Source organism: Manis pentadactyla, chromosome 2 (assembly GCF_030020395.1).
Source record: "Manis pentadactyla isolate mManPen7 chromosome 2, mManPen7.hap1, whole genome shotgun sequence".
Classification (NCBI taxonomy): Eukaryota; Metazoa; Chordata; class Mammalia; order Pholidota; family Manidae; genus Manis; species Manis pentadactyla.
Genome location: NC_080020.1, coordinates 214,895,856 through 214,909,691, shown reverse-complemented (window position 1 = coordinate 214,909,691; position 13,836 = coordinate 214,895,856). Strand labels below are relative to the sequence as shown.

At 40.2% G+C, this 13,836-nt stretch overlaps 1 protein-coding gene and 1 long non-coding RNA gene across 4 annotated transcripts in view; both read right to left on the bottom strand.

Moving 5' to 3' along the window:
- Positions 1-13,836, bottom strand: part of SLC5A6 (solute carrier family 5 member 6) — a 40,372-nt gene that overhangs the window by 2,227 nt on the left and 24,309 nt on the right. The window lies entirely within an intron of this gene.
- Positions 2,172-3,130, bottom strand: LOC130682623 (uncharacterized). Of its 3 annotated transcripts, none has more exons than XR_008995911.1 (2): positions 2,727-3,130; positions 2,172-2,398 (listed from the first exon to the last, which is right to left on the bottom strand). It is a non-coding gene; the product is annotated as an uncharacterized LOC130682623 (long non-coding RNA). The 3 variants fall into 3 exon arrangements; XR_008995913.1 differs by having other exon boundaries at positions 2,549-2,819; XR_008995912.1 differs by having other exon boundaries at positions 2,553-2,819.

The window sequence follows — 13,836 nt, the reverse complement described above, 5'->3', positions numbered from 1 at the left end:
TGATGTTGCCAGTCCTCCCAAGAAACCAGCTGTTAGAAACACTACCAGTGAAGTGATGGGTGTGTTATTAATGCCATGCTTATTTAAGACCTAGAACAGAAAGGGGCTGGTTTTGTGAGTATTAAAAGAAGCCAGAGCCATCCATAGCCTCCCAGAAAGAGTAAAAACCCTAGTCAATCATTATATGTTGGTCCTCCTAACACTCTTCTAAGGAGAAGAAGAGTGTTCCTTCCAGCTAAGGAAGACACAGATTTTTGGGGCTTTATGCCACAGCACCCTTACTGGGGGATTTATTTTTATTTTTTAGCGTACGAGGTCAGAACTGGATTACTCGGCAACCCACAAGATATAGTATGACAAAAACATCCATATTGAAATATCCTTCTAGCTCTATCAGAATTTTCTCCACTTAAATTTACACCTAAGCCAGGGAGATCATCTTGTTTGAAACAATTCCTAACTCTTCCTCAGTTGCAACACTTTGAAAGAAGGTGGCCCTGATCCTGATAGGAGGGCATCAGTGGGGTTTATCGATTCCCCCATAGCCTCTGTTTTCCCCCAACTGCATGGGTGATTGTCTTATTACTTAGTACAATAATTGCTGTTTTTATAGGTCTTTCATTCAATTTTTGCTCAGTTATGGCAACTACACAATTTATACAAGGCATTTCCCCAGAGATACTCTAAACAAACACGAAGGAAACAGAGCAGGAAAAAAAAAAACCTGGGTTTGTAAAACATACATGACTGACTGCTGAAGAAGAAATTGCCTGCCTTCTAAGACTCCTGCATGAGTGACATATTTTCTAAGAAAAATCACTGGACTTCTATTTCTGACAATATGGTGGACAAATAGTACAGAACACTCAAGATGATGGGTAAAATATTAAAAACACATTTTTAAATGCATTACTGGGCTGGCAGAAAAGGAAAGGAAAGGAGTAAGAGAAGGGATAAGAAAACATAAAACCAGTAAGCCAGCACGGAGGCCCAGCATTACCTTGGCAATATCTGCAGGCTGTGGGTTCCCAAGGCCAGGGCTTTAACAGGCCAGATTTGTGGACAAGAGACAAACCCCGGGGCCTATCCAAAAGAGAAAGTTGGGCCAGAGACCCTGTTATAAATCTGGGATTCCCAAAAGGCAACACCCTCAGTGTATGAAAAAGAGATGGTACTTGCTCAAACAGACCTTGGCTTAGAGCAGTGGGAGGGAGTCTCCCGGAGATTTCCAAGCCTTTAAACTTTAGGGGACAAAAAAAAAAGGCCAAAAGTTTCAACTGGTCTCACTTTACTAGTGTTTCTAGGCAGAAGCAAGTACAATTCTTCTCTGAAGAACATTCTTTAAATTCAGGCTTTGAAGGATTCCTGTGGATAAAATTGCAACAAACTTGTGCTCATGGCAAGCAATTGTAAAACTCAGAGGGAAACATGCCACCATAAACAAGTGACAGCAGAAACACTGAACTGTGGAATCTCTCTTACAATGACTGTAGATACTGTCATTTTTAGGTATGGAGTATAAATATGTTTCATATGTTTAAGGAAATAAAGAGTGTTTTGAAAACACAATGTAGAAACAAGAGGCTAAAAATGACCAAGCAGAATTGGGAAAAATAAGAATTTGTGGAAATTAAAAACTATTGTAATTAGAAACCCCATGGATGATTAAAAGCTGATGAGGACAAAATTAGCAAATCAGAAAACAGATGTGAAGAAATTAACTCAGAATTCAGTACATTTGGACAAAGAGATGGAAAATAGAAAAAGAAGAATAAAATATAGGAGGATATCTTCATGAGCCTAGAATAAGACAGTATTTCTTAGAAAAGACACAACAGCAGTAACCCTAAAGGACAAAATTGGTAAATTGTGTTACATAACATTAGGAACATCTATTCATCACGAGATGCCATTGAGAGAGAGCAAAAGGCAAGTTCACAAGCTGGGAGAAGATACTTGCAAACATCAATCCAAAGGGCTTGTATTGAGTATATATTAAAAATCCCACAGAGCAACAGGGGAAAGACAGATCATCCAATTGTAAATGGACTGCAGCTTTAATCAGGTTCCTTTCGAAAGAGGGTATCAAGCGGTCAAAGATGGTCAACTTCAATAGTATTTAAAAATATGCCAATTGAAATCACAATGAGAAACCACTACACAGTCACCCAAACGGTTAATATCTGTATTCTTAAATCCAGCAAGTACACTTTACAACATGAGTGCACAAGTGCATTAAAAGATACAAACAGGAACGCTCACAGCAGCACTGTCTGTAATAGCTCAATACTGGAAACGTGTATTCCTTTCCGACGCTGCTGGGCTGGGGGCCTCGCGCAGTCTCTTGGCCAGGTGGCGCCTCAGCAAGGCTCTGCCAGTAGGGGGTGCTAGAGGAAGCCTGCAAGAGAAAGCCTGCAAAGCGGGAAGAGGGAAGGGATTGCTTCTTGCAGTTTGCTTCTCTGCGTCTGATTGTTATGGTGACAGTTCCTTATCCCCGCAGTTGCACTTGGGTAACCAGCCTTTATTGTGCTCTTCAAAGAAGCCCCACCTACTTCCAGTACTCGTTGCTCTGAGGCCGGAGTTCCGCCTCCCTGGGGCTCCTCTTTCAAGTGTCTGAGTTCCAGGAATTCCCCTTTTCCCTTTGTTAAACACCACCCCTCCAGCGACTTCCCTCAGCTGCTGCCTGTGTTTCCTTAGCACTTCCCTTGGACTTCTGCAGTTCTTACATTAAATTCCCTCCATTAAAATAACAGGTGTGGTTTCTATGTTCCTGATTGGACCCTGACTGATATGACAGACAAGTTTTGATTCTTGTGGCATCTGACCTGCCTTCCGACCAGGAATGCACTGAACATCATTCCCCTTTAAATAGGAAACTGAGGGCCGCAACAGCGCACACAGATCCTCTGGGCCTCGCTCGGCTGATTGTCCATGGCGTTGTCACATGATTACAGAAATCACCCAAAGCCAAAGAGAGCAGAAATTTTGGGGTGTTTACTGCTGTGACCGCCTGCCAGGAGGACAACTGGGATCACACTAGCCCTTGTGAACCCTGAATGGCCGGATGCTTTTCTCCCGTGAATGTGTGTGGGAAAACGGAGTCCTCCCTAACGTTTCACAACCCGCCTCAGCTAAGGTGCTTAGGAAACTGAGTTTGAGAATATGTAACTCCAGAGGCACCCATGCTATTTGTTACTATGGCCATCATTGCATATGGGTGTGTTTAATAACGTCACTGGGAGGTCTGATTCTTTAGCCCGATTGTAAACATGTCCACAGAGCTGGCCCAGTAAAAGAACAAGAAGGTTGTGTAATTTGTAAGCAAAACAACGTGAGCTCAGACTTTGACAGGCCATAATCCTTCAGTGTTCTTCCCCCAGCCAGCTTGTACCAACCATTATGAATTATTATAAACTCAGCCCACCCTCTCTTCCCCCCAAAATCCCTCCTGGTATACAATTTTCCTAACCCAGCTAAGTACATTCTCCCATAGTTCCCACCATCTAAGTGTGTTTCAGTAAAGCAAAACACAAGCCACTTATTCAAAAATCTATTTTTACTTACACTTTAAACCAAACTATGCTCATAAGATTTTCCTAATGTATAAATTCTAGATTTTGTTTCTGCCCAGAGGCATGATCCAACATCTTGGGATCTCAGCTCCTGACCTCAAATGCCATTTCAGCAGCACTCCTGTGGTCAGCCCTTTACCTTGTCACCGCCAGTAACTGCACCATCTCCAAAACCTTTATTTCAAGCCTTCTGATGTGATGTTTGACTCCTATCTGCAATCCCTCCATCTCGCTTAGGCTCAGGCTTGCAGTCCAGTATTTCTTCAATCTTAAGACCTCCGATTCATTTGCCACTTTCTGTTTTATTAACCTTCTTCCCTTGTGTCCTGACTTCCTCTTTACTCATCTCAGATTCCATGTTCCTTCTGACAGTTTCTCCCTTGCAAATACCCTACCCCTTGCCCCTCTCCCTCTTTGTTTTTGCCTGGCAACTTCCTGACCGGGTGGGTACTATCTTCCCACTCCAGGCCTTGCCTGAACATGGCTGGAGATGACCGTACACCTGTCTTCGCTGACTTCCCTTGACGTTCTTGCCATAAATCTCAAATGGGCCTTCAACACTCTGCAGCCACTTTCCCCAATATGTTTTCTTCCCCATATTCTAACATATTTCCCGCTTCTTTTTTCTACTCCAGACCTCTCAGCTTGCCCTCACCACACACTGCAGGGAGGAAAGGTGAGCCATGAGGCAGGAATTCGGCCACTGACTCCCACACCCACCGATTTCCTGGCTGTGTGCCGTGCTCACAGTGGATGAAGCCTGGCCTCTCTGGGGGCCAGGACCCCACTCCCTCTTGCCCTTCACTCAGGGATGAGCAGGGCCTCACTCCTGAAATTATTCCCTCTGCCTCCTTCTGCATCCTTAGCTTTTCTGTCACCACTCCGTTATTTCTCCCACCTATATCAGCATAGAAACACTCTCAGGAATTATAGCTCCCATTAAAAAAACTCCCTCGATCCCACATCCCCACCTCACTAGCACCACAGCTCTCTGCCCCACTGAACAGCAAAACTACAAAAAACAAAAAAACAAACAACTCTCCACTGTCTTTCCTCACCCACTCACTCCAGTCAGGTGCCCACCTCCACCTCATCTCTAAAACTGCACTGGAAAGGCCAATGATGGCCTCCCTTTTGCCAAAACTAATACTAGTTTCTATGGCCTCACCTACGTGTTTTGTTTTAAGCATCATTTGACCCTTTTGACAACTCTGTCCTTCTTGAAACACTTGTCTTCTCTAAGTTCTCTAGCCAATTGTTCCTTCTCTGCTTCATCCCGGCTCCCCCTCCCCTGTTCTAATTCTAAGTATCCAAGCAGCACAGAGAAGGTTAGCAAGGTAAAAATCACTATAGGAAAGTCAAAAGGCAAATGACAAAATGGACAACAGCTGTAAAGGAAAAACCTCAGTTTGTCCCATCCTCTGTGGGGAAAAATCCAGTTCTTCCCTCCTGTGTGTTTTTCTTCTGTGTGTCTCCCTTACCTTCACAGACAACACTTCACTTCAGACACTTCTGGTCACCAAATATGTGGGGGTTTTCCCCACAAAACAAGCAAGTCTCTGACACCAGCTGGGTGTCCTACAATTTAACTCAGTCTCGACACTATGTACCTGGATCTAGTGTCCGATCCCACAGTTAAAGGCTGAGTCCCACAAGGCTGCCCCACCCCCACCCGACTATCACCTGTGCTTCTGACCAACTGGCTATAGACCTCCTCCTCAGGTTGATTAATTTGTTAGAGCAGCTCACAGAACTTAGGGAAACACTTGATGTTTACCAGTTTATTAAAGGATATGATAAAGGCTACAGATGAACAGCCAGATGGAGAGATGCACAGGGTGAGGTCTGAGAGGGTCCCAAGTGCAGGGGCTTCTGTCCCTGTCACCCTCCTGGTATGGATGTGTTTGCCAGCCTGGAAGCTCCTTGAACCCCATACTATCAGGATTTTATGGAGGCTTACTCATGTAGGCATGATTGATCATTAACTCCACTTCCAGCCCCTCACCTTTCTCTGGAGGACAGCGGATGGAGCTGAGAATTCCAAGCTTCTAATCATGGATTGATCTTTCTGGCGACCAGCCCCCATCCAGGAGCCCCCCAGAGTCACCTCAATAGAACAAAAGATGCTCCTAGTATTCTTATCACCTAAGAAATTACCTGCTCTGTGCCAGGAACCAGAGGCAGAGACTAATATATATCTTTTCTATTATTTCATGATAGTTTTTACAGCTCAGGTCATGAACACAGTGGTAATATCCCTAATATTTAAAGAGAAGTCTCTTTATCCTATAAATCAATAAGTAAAAAGCCAACAACCCAGTAGAAAAATGGAGAAAGAAAAGGAATAGATCTCAGGAAAGGAATACAAATTCCTTCAATGTAGGAAGAGATGGAAAATCTCAGTAATAATAAAGAGAAATAAAGATAAAACTACACTGAAATACCATTTTCAACTATCATACTGATTAAAAATCCAAAAGTTTGACAACATGTCTTATAGGAAAACAGGTCTCATGCACTGCTGTGACATTAATATGAAAATATCTCTGAGACAGATTTTTTTTGGTATCATTAATCTACAATTACATGAGAAACATTATGTTTACTAGACTCCCCTCATCACCAAGTCCCCCCCACATACCCCATTACAGTCACTGTCCATCAGCATAGTAAGATGCTGTAGAATCACTACTTGTCTTCTTAGTGTTGTACAGCCTTCCCCATGCCCCCTCCACATTATGCATGCTAATCATAATGCCCTCTTTCTTCTTCCTCCCCCCTTATACTCCCTTCCCTCCCATCCTCCCCAGTCCCTTTCCCTTTGGTAACTGTTAGTTCATTATTGGGTTCTGTGAGTCTGCTGCTGTTTTGCTCCTTCAGTTTTTTCTTTGTTCTTATGCTCCACAGATGAGTGAAATCATTTGGTACTTGTCTTTCTTTGCCTGGCTTACTTCGCTGAGCATAATACCCTCTAGCTCCATCCATGTTGTTGCAAATGGTAGGATTGGTTTTCTTATGGCTGAGTAGTATTCCATTGTGTATATGTACCATATCTTCTTTATCCATTCATCTACTGATGGGCACTTAAGTTGCTTCCATTTCTTGGCTATTGTAAATAGTGCTGTGATAAACATAGGGGTGCATATGTCTTTTTGAAACTGGGCTACTGCATTCTTAGGGTAAATTCCTAGGAGTGGAATTCCTGGGTCAAATAGTATTTCTATTTTGAGCTTTTTGAGGAACCTCCATACTGCTTTCCACAATGGTTGAACTAATTTACATTCCCACCAGCAGTGTAGGAGGGTTCCCCTTTCTCCACAACCTCGCCAACATTTGTTGTTGTTTGTCTTTTGGATGATGGCAGCCATCCTTACTGGTGTGAGGTGATATCTCATTGTGGTTTTAATTTGCATTTCTCTGATGACTAGCGATGTGGAGCATCTTTTCATGTGTCTGTTGGCCATCTAAATTTCTTCTTTGGAGAACTGTCTGTTCAGCTCCTCTGCCCATTTTTTAATTGGATTATTTGCTTTTTGTTTGTTGAGGTGCATGAGCTCTTTATATATTTTGGATGTCAACCCTTCATCGGATCTGTCATTCATGAATATATTCTCTCATACTGTAGGATACCTTTTTGTTCTATTGGTGGTGTCCTTTGCTGTACAGAAGCTTTTCAGCTTGATATAGTCCCACTTGTTCATTTTTGCTTTTGTTTCCCTTGCCCGGGGAGATATGTTCATGAAGAAGTTGCCCATGTTTATGTTCAAGAGATTTTTGCCTATGTTTTTCTCCAAGAGTTTTATGGTTTCATGACTTACATTCAGGTCTTTGATCCATTTCAAATTTACTTTTGTGTATGGGGTTAGACAGTGATCCAGTTTCATTCTCTTACATGTAGCTGTCCAGTTTTGCCAACACCAGCTGTAGAAGAGGCTGTCATTTCCCCATTGCATGTCCATGCCTCCTTTATCGTATATTAATTGACCATATGTGTTTGGGTTAATATCTGGACTCTCTATTCTGTTCCACTGGTCTGTGGGTCTGTTCTTGTGCCAGTACCAAATTGTCTTCATTACTGTGGCTTTGTAGCAGAGCTTGAAGTTGGGAAGTGAGATCCCCCTGCTTTATTCTTCCTTCTCTGAGACAGATTTTTAAATGGATAAAAAGAAAGTGCAAATCACTATGTAGTGTGTTACCAGAACATATATGATTTCTGCTTGTATTTGCATAAGGGGGAACACACAAAACAGTGAAAAGTGGTTACTTGTTAGAGTGGAAACTGGATTTCATAGGGGATAAGGTGAGAGTGAGTCTTTTAAGTGTACACCTTCTTAGGTTATTTGACTTTTGGACAGTATGAATGTATTTTAAAAAAGAGAAACAAAGAGAAATCAAAAAAAAATTATTGATTAAAAAAGAGAAACAAAGGACATATTTAATCAGATATGACAGAAACTCAAAGAGTTTCCTAGTGATATTTTTCTGTGCATTGGTTTAAGGAACACAAGCAAATGTGCTTCATCTTCTGAAGCAGTTAGGACATTATTATAAGCAGAATATGGGGATCCTGACTTACACTTGAGTCTATATTAGTCAGAGACGATCACAGTGGCCTGGAAGGGTGTTTATGATGACAGGCAAGAGCATCACCAGACATACGTTGATCTATTCGAATATTCCATGACTTGGTTATGTACCCACTCAACTTATTATTGCCAGGGAACCATCTAGCACTGTTATCTACTCTAACCTGCACCTTCACCAGAAGCATTGGCATCAGTTGGATGCTTTTAGTTGCTAAGAAAAAAAAAATCAAACACTGGAACAATAACTAATATCATTCATCACTGGAGAAATACAAATCAATACACTTCACCCCTAGTAGGATGGCCATAATTTTTTTTTAATAATAGGAAAATAGCAAGTGTTGGGGAGGAAATGGAGAAACTGGAACTCTCATACATTGCTGGTGGGAATGTAAAATGGCACAGCCACTGTGGAAAGCAGGCAGTTCCACAAAAAGTTAGACATAGAACTACAACATAATCCAACACTCCACTCCTTGGTATGTACCCAAGAGAACTGAGAGCAAGTGTTCAAATAAAAACTTGTGCATGAATGTTCATAGCAGCCCTATTCATAGTAGCTAAAAACTGAAAACAACCCAGATGTCTATCAGCTGATGAATGGATAAACAAAATATGGTACAATGGAATGCTATTTGGCAATAACAAGGAACGAGGTACCAATATATGTGACAACACAAATGGACCTTGAAAACATTATGCTATGTAAAAGACGCCAGACACAAAAGGTCACATATTGAATGATTCCCCATTATATGATTCCATTTAATTCCACAACATTAACCACTGTGAAGCCATACAGAAAATGCAGACCATTTCACCACCCCAGAAGTTATGCTGAATATGTATTCAGTCAGACCTAATGCAAGAAAGGGATTTTCCTTTTGCCAGACAATTATTAATACAATCACTAATATAGAATATTTATTGCCTTAAAACAATGTATTAAGTTTTGGGGTCTATTCTAATGTAATGGTATGCACAGGAAGATGCACCCCCTTCTCTTCTTGGTTGGATGAAATCACATCTTCCTGCATTGTCTGGAATTGCTGCAGCCAGCCTGAAATCCCAAGTGGAAACATCACTGGCATTTTGAGGATGACAAAGCAGAAAGCTGGACCATTGTTGGGTCTGGATCTGTAATGACCTTATCAAGGCTCTGAGCCTACCTTGGACCACACAGCTCTCAGATGTCATGTTATGTGGGATAATGACTGTCCTCATTTGGTGTGTAATTTTGTTTTCGTGTGATGTCTTTATCTGAAGGGGACTTGCAAACAAACTGCCAACAGGGGAACAGCTTCATGTATGTTTTTGTTGTTCCAAGTTAAAGAAGGATGAAATTACAGGTGGTAAGAATATGAGCAAGGTACAGGATCCTTATTTCGGTGTTGGATATGGCACCAAAGGTCAATTTTGACAACTTTAAAGATCCTGTGCTTGATGACTTCTCAGTTTGGGAAGCTGAAAAAAGCTTGGAAATGCACCCTTATGCTACTGAGCCAATTGTACAAAATATGTACAACTGCAAAAATATTTTGTGTGTGCCTGAATCCTGGCATGACTGTCTATTTTAGAGAAAACTAATTGGTAGAGAAGTTTTCTACATCAAGATGGTGATTAAAGAGTAAAGTGCCAGAAAAAACAATATGGTGCAATGGCTATTTGGCAATCCTTGTACAGGATATTACAACACATTTCCAAATGTTCTGTTGATGGGAATCCACCTGGCAACACTGAATGACAATGAGTTTGTTTCATGTGGAATGTGTGAACACGGTGGTTGTGGATGACCTGAGATGCGAGGCAGAGTAGGGAATGGAGATTAAAAAGAAATGCCGTTACTAAACATTAACAGCACCAGAATTTGGCATCCTTTCTATCACTCAGAATAGGCTCTGATCAGGCAGGATAGGCCACACAATCAATTGATTTGAAAAGACAAATACTGAATGATCTCCCTTATATGTGGGGTCTGAAAAAACAAGAACAAAAACCCAAGCTCATAAATACAGAGACTAGATTGGTGGATTGGTGGTTGCAAGATTTGGAGGGTGTGGGAGAAATGAGTGACCTGTTTGTTTCCGTTTAAATAAATTGAATAAATTTTTTAAAAAAATCTAAAACATGAAAGTAACCCAAGTGTCCCTCAACAGATGAATGGATAAGCAAAATATGGTATGTACATACAATGGAGTATTATTCAGCCTTAAAAAGGAAGAAAAGTCTGCAGTATGCTACAACATAGGATTAATATTGAGAACATTAAGCTTAGTGAAATGAGCTGGTCACAAAAATACAAATACTGTATGATCCTACTTATACGAGATACTTAGAGTAGTCACAACCATAGAGACAGATAGTAAAATGGTGGTTTCCAGGGGCTGGGTAGAGGGGAGATGGGGAATTATTGATTAATGGGTATAGAGTTTCCATTTAATCTTTGTAACAATCCGATTTGGTAGAATCTATTGCCATTCTTTCTTTATAGCAAGGAATCAGGCACAAGAATGAGGAACTAACTGGTCTAAGTTCTTACAGCTTTTGAAGTGGCAGGGCTGGGATCATATCCAGGCAGTGTGATTCCAGGGAATTAGCTCTTGTGTTTTTATTTGTTAAATTGTTATCTGTCCTCTACTAAGCTCAAAACTTTAGGAGGGCACAGACAAATCTATTTTGCTTCATATTCTCGTTGGCTAATAAAGTACCTGACTTGAAAAGAAAATGGGTATAGAGTTTCAGTTTTGCAAGATGAGAAGAGTTCTGGGGATGGATGGTGGTGATGACTGTACAACAGTGTGACTAAATTTAATACCACTAAGCTGTACACTTTAAAATGGTTAAGGTGGTAAATTTTATGTTATATGTATTTTGCCACAATAGAAATATTGGGGAAAAAAGAAGCCTGGAGTGTCTTTACTAGCATCAGACAAAGTAGGCTTCAGAGCAGTGAAAATATCAAGATAAAGAGGGACATTTCATGATAGAAGGGTCAATTGATAAGGAAGACATAACAACCTTAAATATGTATCACCTAATAACAAAGTTTTAAAACTCATGAGTTAATAACTGATAGAATGAAAAGGAAAAACCAACAAATCCACAATTACAGTTGGAGATTTCCACCCTCCTCCCTGTGTAACTGCTAGAACAAGTGGATAGAAAAGCAATACGCACAGAGAAGCTCTGAACAACACTGTCAACCAACTTGACTGAGATGACATTTATAGAACAATCCACCCAACAACAGCAGAAAAAAAGTTTCTTTACAAATGCACATGAAACATTCACATCCAATCAAGTGGACCATATTCTGGGCCATAAAATAAAGCTTAACAATTTAAAAAAATTGAAATCATATGAAGTATATTTTATGACCATAACAGAATTAAATGAAAAACCAGTAACAGCAACATATCTGGGTAATTCCCAAATATTAGATATTAAACAACAGACTTCTAAATAACTCATGGGTCAAAGAAGTCTTCAGTGAAATTAGAGAAAATATTTGAGCTAAATTAAAATGAAAATACGACATTTCAAAATTTGTGAAATACAGATAAGGCAGGACTAGGAAATTTATAGCAGGAAAAGCTTTTATTAGAAAAGGTCTAAAATCAACCATCTAAGCTCCTATCTTAAATTAGAAAAATAAGAGCAAATTCAGGGCAAGCATGCAAAAGAAGGAAATAAAGATTAAAGCAGAAATCAATACAGTTGAAAACAAGGAAACAAAAATAGAGTAAAATCAATAAAACTAAAAGCTAGTTCTTTGAGAAGAAAAAGGAAAATGACAAACCTCTAGCCCAACTGACAAAGAAAAGGAGAAGACACAAATTATCCATCTAGGAATAATATCAAGGAAATATTATTACAGACCCTACAGACATTTAGAGTATAAAAGAATATTACAAACAAACAAACAAAAATACCTCTATGCCCATACATTAGATAATTTAGATGAATGAATTGATTCCTTAAAAAGGTACAAGTACCAAAACCCATTCAAGAAGAAATAGATAAGATGAATAGTTCCACATCTATCAAAGAAATTGAATTCATGATTAAAAAAGGCCTTCCAACAAAAAAAACTCCAAGCTCAGGTGGTTTAACTGGCAAATTCTACTGAATATTTAAGTCAGAAATAATACTAATTCAACATAATCTCCTCCAGAAAAGAAAGGAATGCATCCTAGGCCATTTATGAGACCAATGTTTCTGTCTTAGGTCAGGCTTTTATAATGAAGTACCACAGACTAGGTGGCTTATAAACAACAGAAATTTATTTCTCACACTTCTGAAGGCTGGAAAATCTAAGATCAAAATGCTGGCAAGGTAGGTTTCATGCTGAGGCCTCTTCTCTTGGCTTGCAGACAGCCACCATCTTGCTGTGTGCTCACACGGCCTTTCCTTGGTGTGTGCATGTGGAGAGAAAGATCTCTGTCTTTCTTCCCTTTCTAATCCCCACTAATCCTGTCACGAGGGCCTCATCTTATAACTTCATCTATCTCTAATAACCTCTCACAGGCCCTGGCTTGAAATACCTTCATTTAGGAGTTAGAGCTTCAGTGTGAATTTTGCCGGCAATTCAGTCCATAGCAGGAAATGACGGAAATGTTCTGGAATTAGATGGTGGTGATGGTTGCATGACTTTGTGAATATACTGAAACCCACTGAATTGTATAGTAAAAAAAAACACAGACACACAATAAGATACCACCATACATCTGCTTGAACGGCTAAAAAATTTTTTAGTAACTTAAAACAAAGATGACAATGCCGAGGGCTGCCAAGAATGTGCAGGAAACAGGACTCTCATATATTGCTGATAAGAGTTGCAAAATTGGACAGCCAGTCAGGAAAATGGTTTGGAAGTTTCTTTCAGACTTAAACATATGCATACCACATGACCCAGGAATCTCACTCCTAGGTATTTACGCAAGTGAAGCAAAAACCTATGTTCACAGAAAAACTGAAAAGAAAAAAGTAGCATTATTTGTAATCACTAAAACCTGGAAACAGACCAACAAATTGTGGTACATCTATAAAACGGATCACTAGTTAGCAGCTAAAAGGAAAAAAAGTGTTGATAGTACAACACAGAAGACTCTCAAAAGCATTATGATATACGAAAGAAGCCAAATTCAAAAGATAACAGACTGCATGACTCCATTTATGTAACATCTTGTAAAGTTTAGGGATGAAGAACTGATCAGTGGTTGCCAGAGATACACTGCGCCTTCAATTCCTGAGCCTTACCTGTGTTCTGCGGGGCCAGTCGACTTTCCCTTTATCGGCCTGCCCTCCGCTCCCCACCTCTACCTGTGGCACCCCTCCCCTGAGCTCCCTTAGGTCCAAATCTCTTCATTCTGCTCCATCAGTGACCACCCCTCCACCTGCTTTCATTTTCCAAAATTGTGTTGACGTCTCTAGCTGGTCATCATTTCTCCCTTCTCTTTAACCTGGTGGGTTTATGGCCCATTTACTTCTTTACTGTCATTACAGTGGGAGTTTAGGGAGGGAACAGATAAATACATATTCAATCTTTCATGTTTACTTACAAAATCTCTTCCTTAGTCAAGTCTACAACATAAAATAGTTTAGGAAATGGATCTAATTTCTTATGAATATACATAAATATAAAACCTATTTCTGGCCAACCTCAGAAAACATAGATA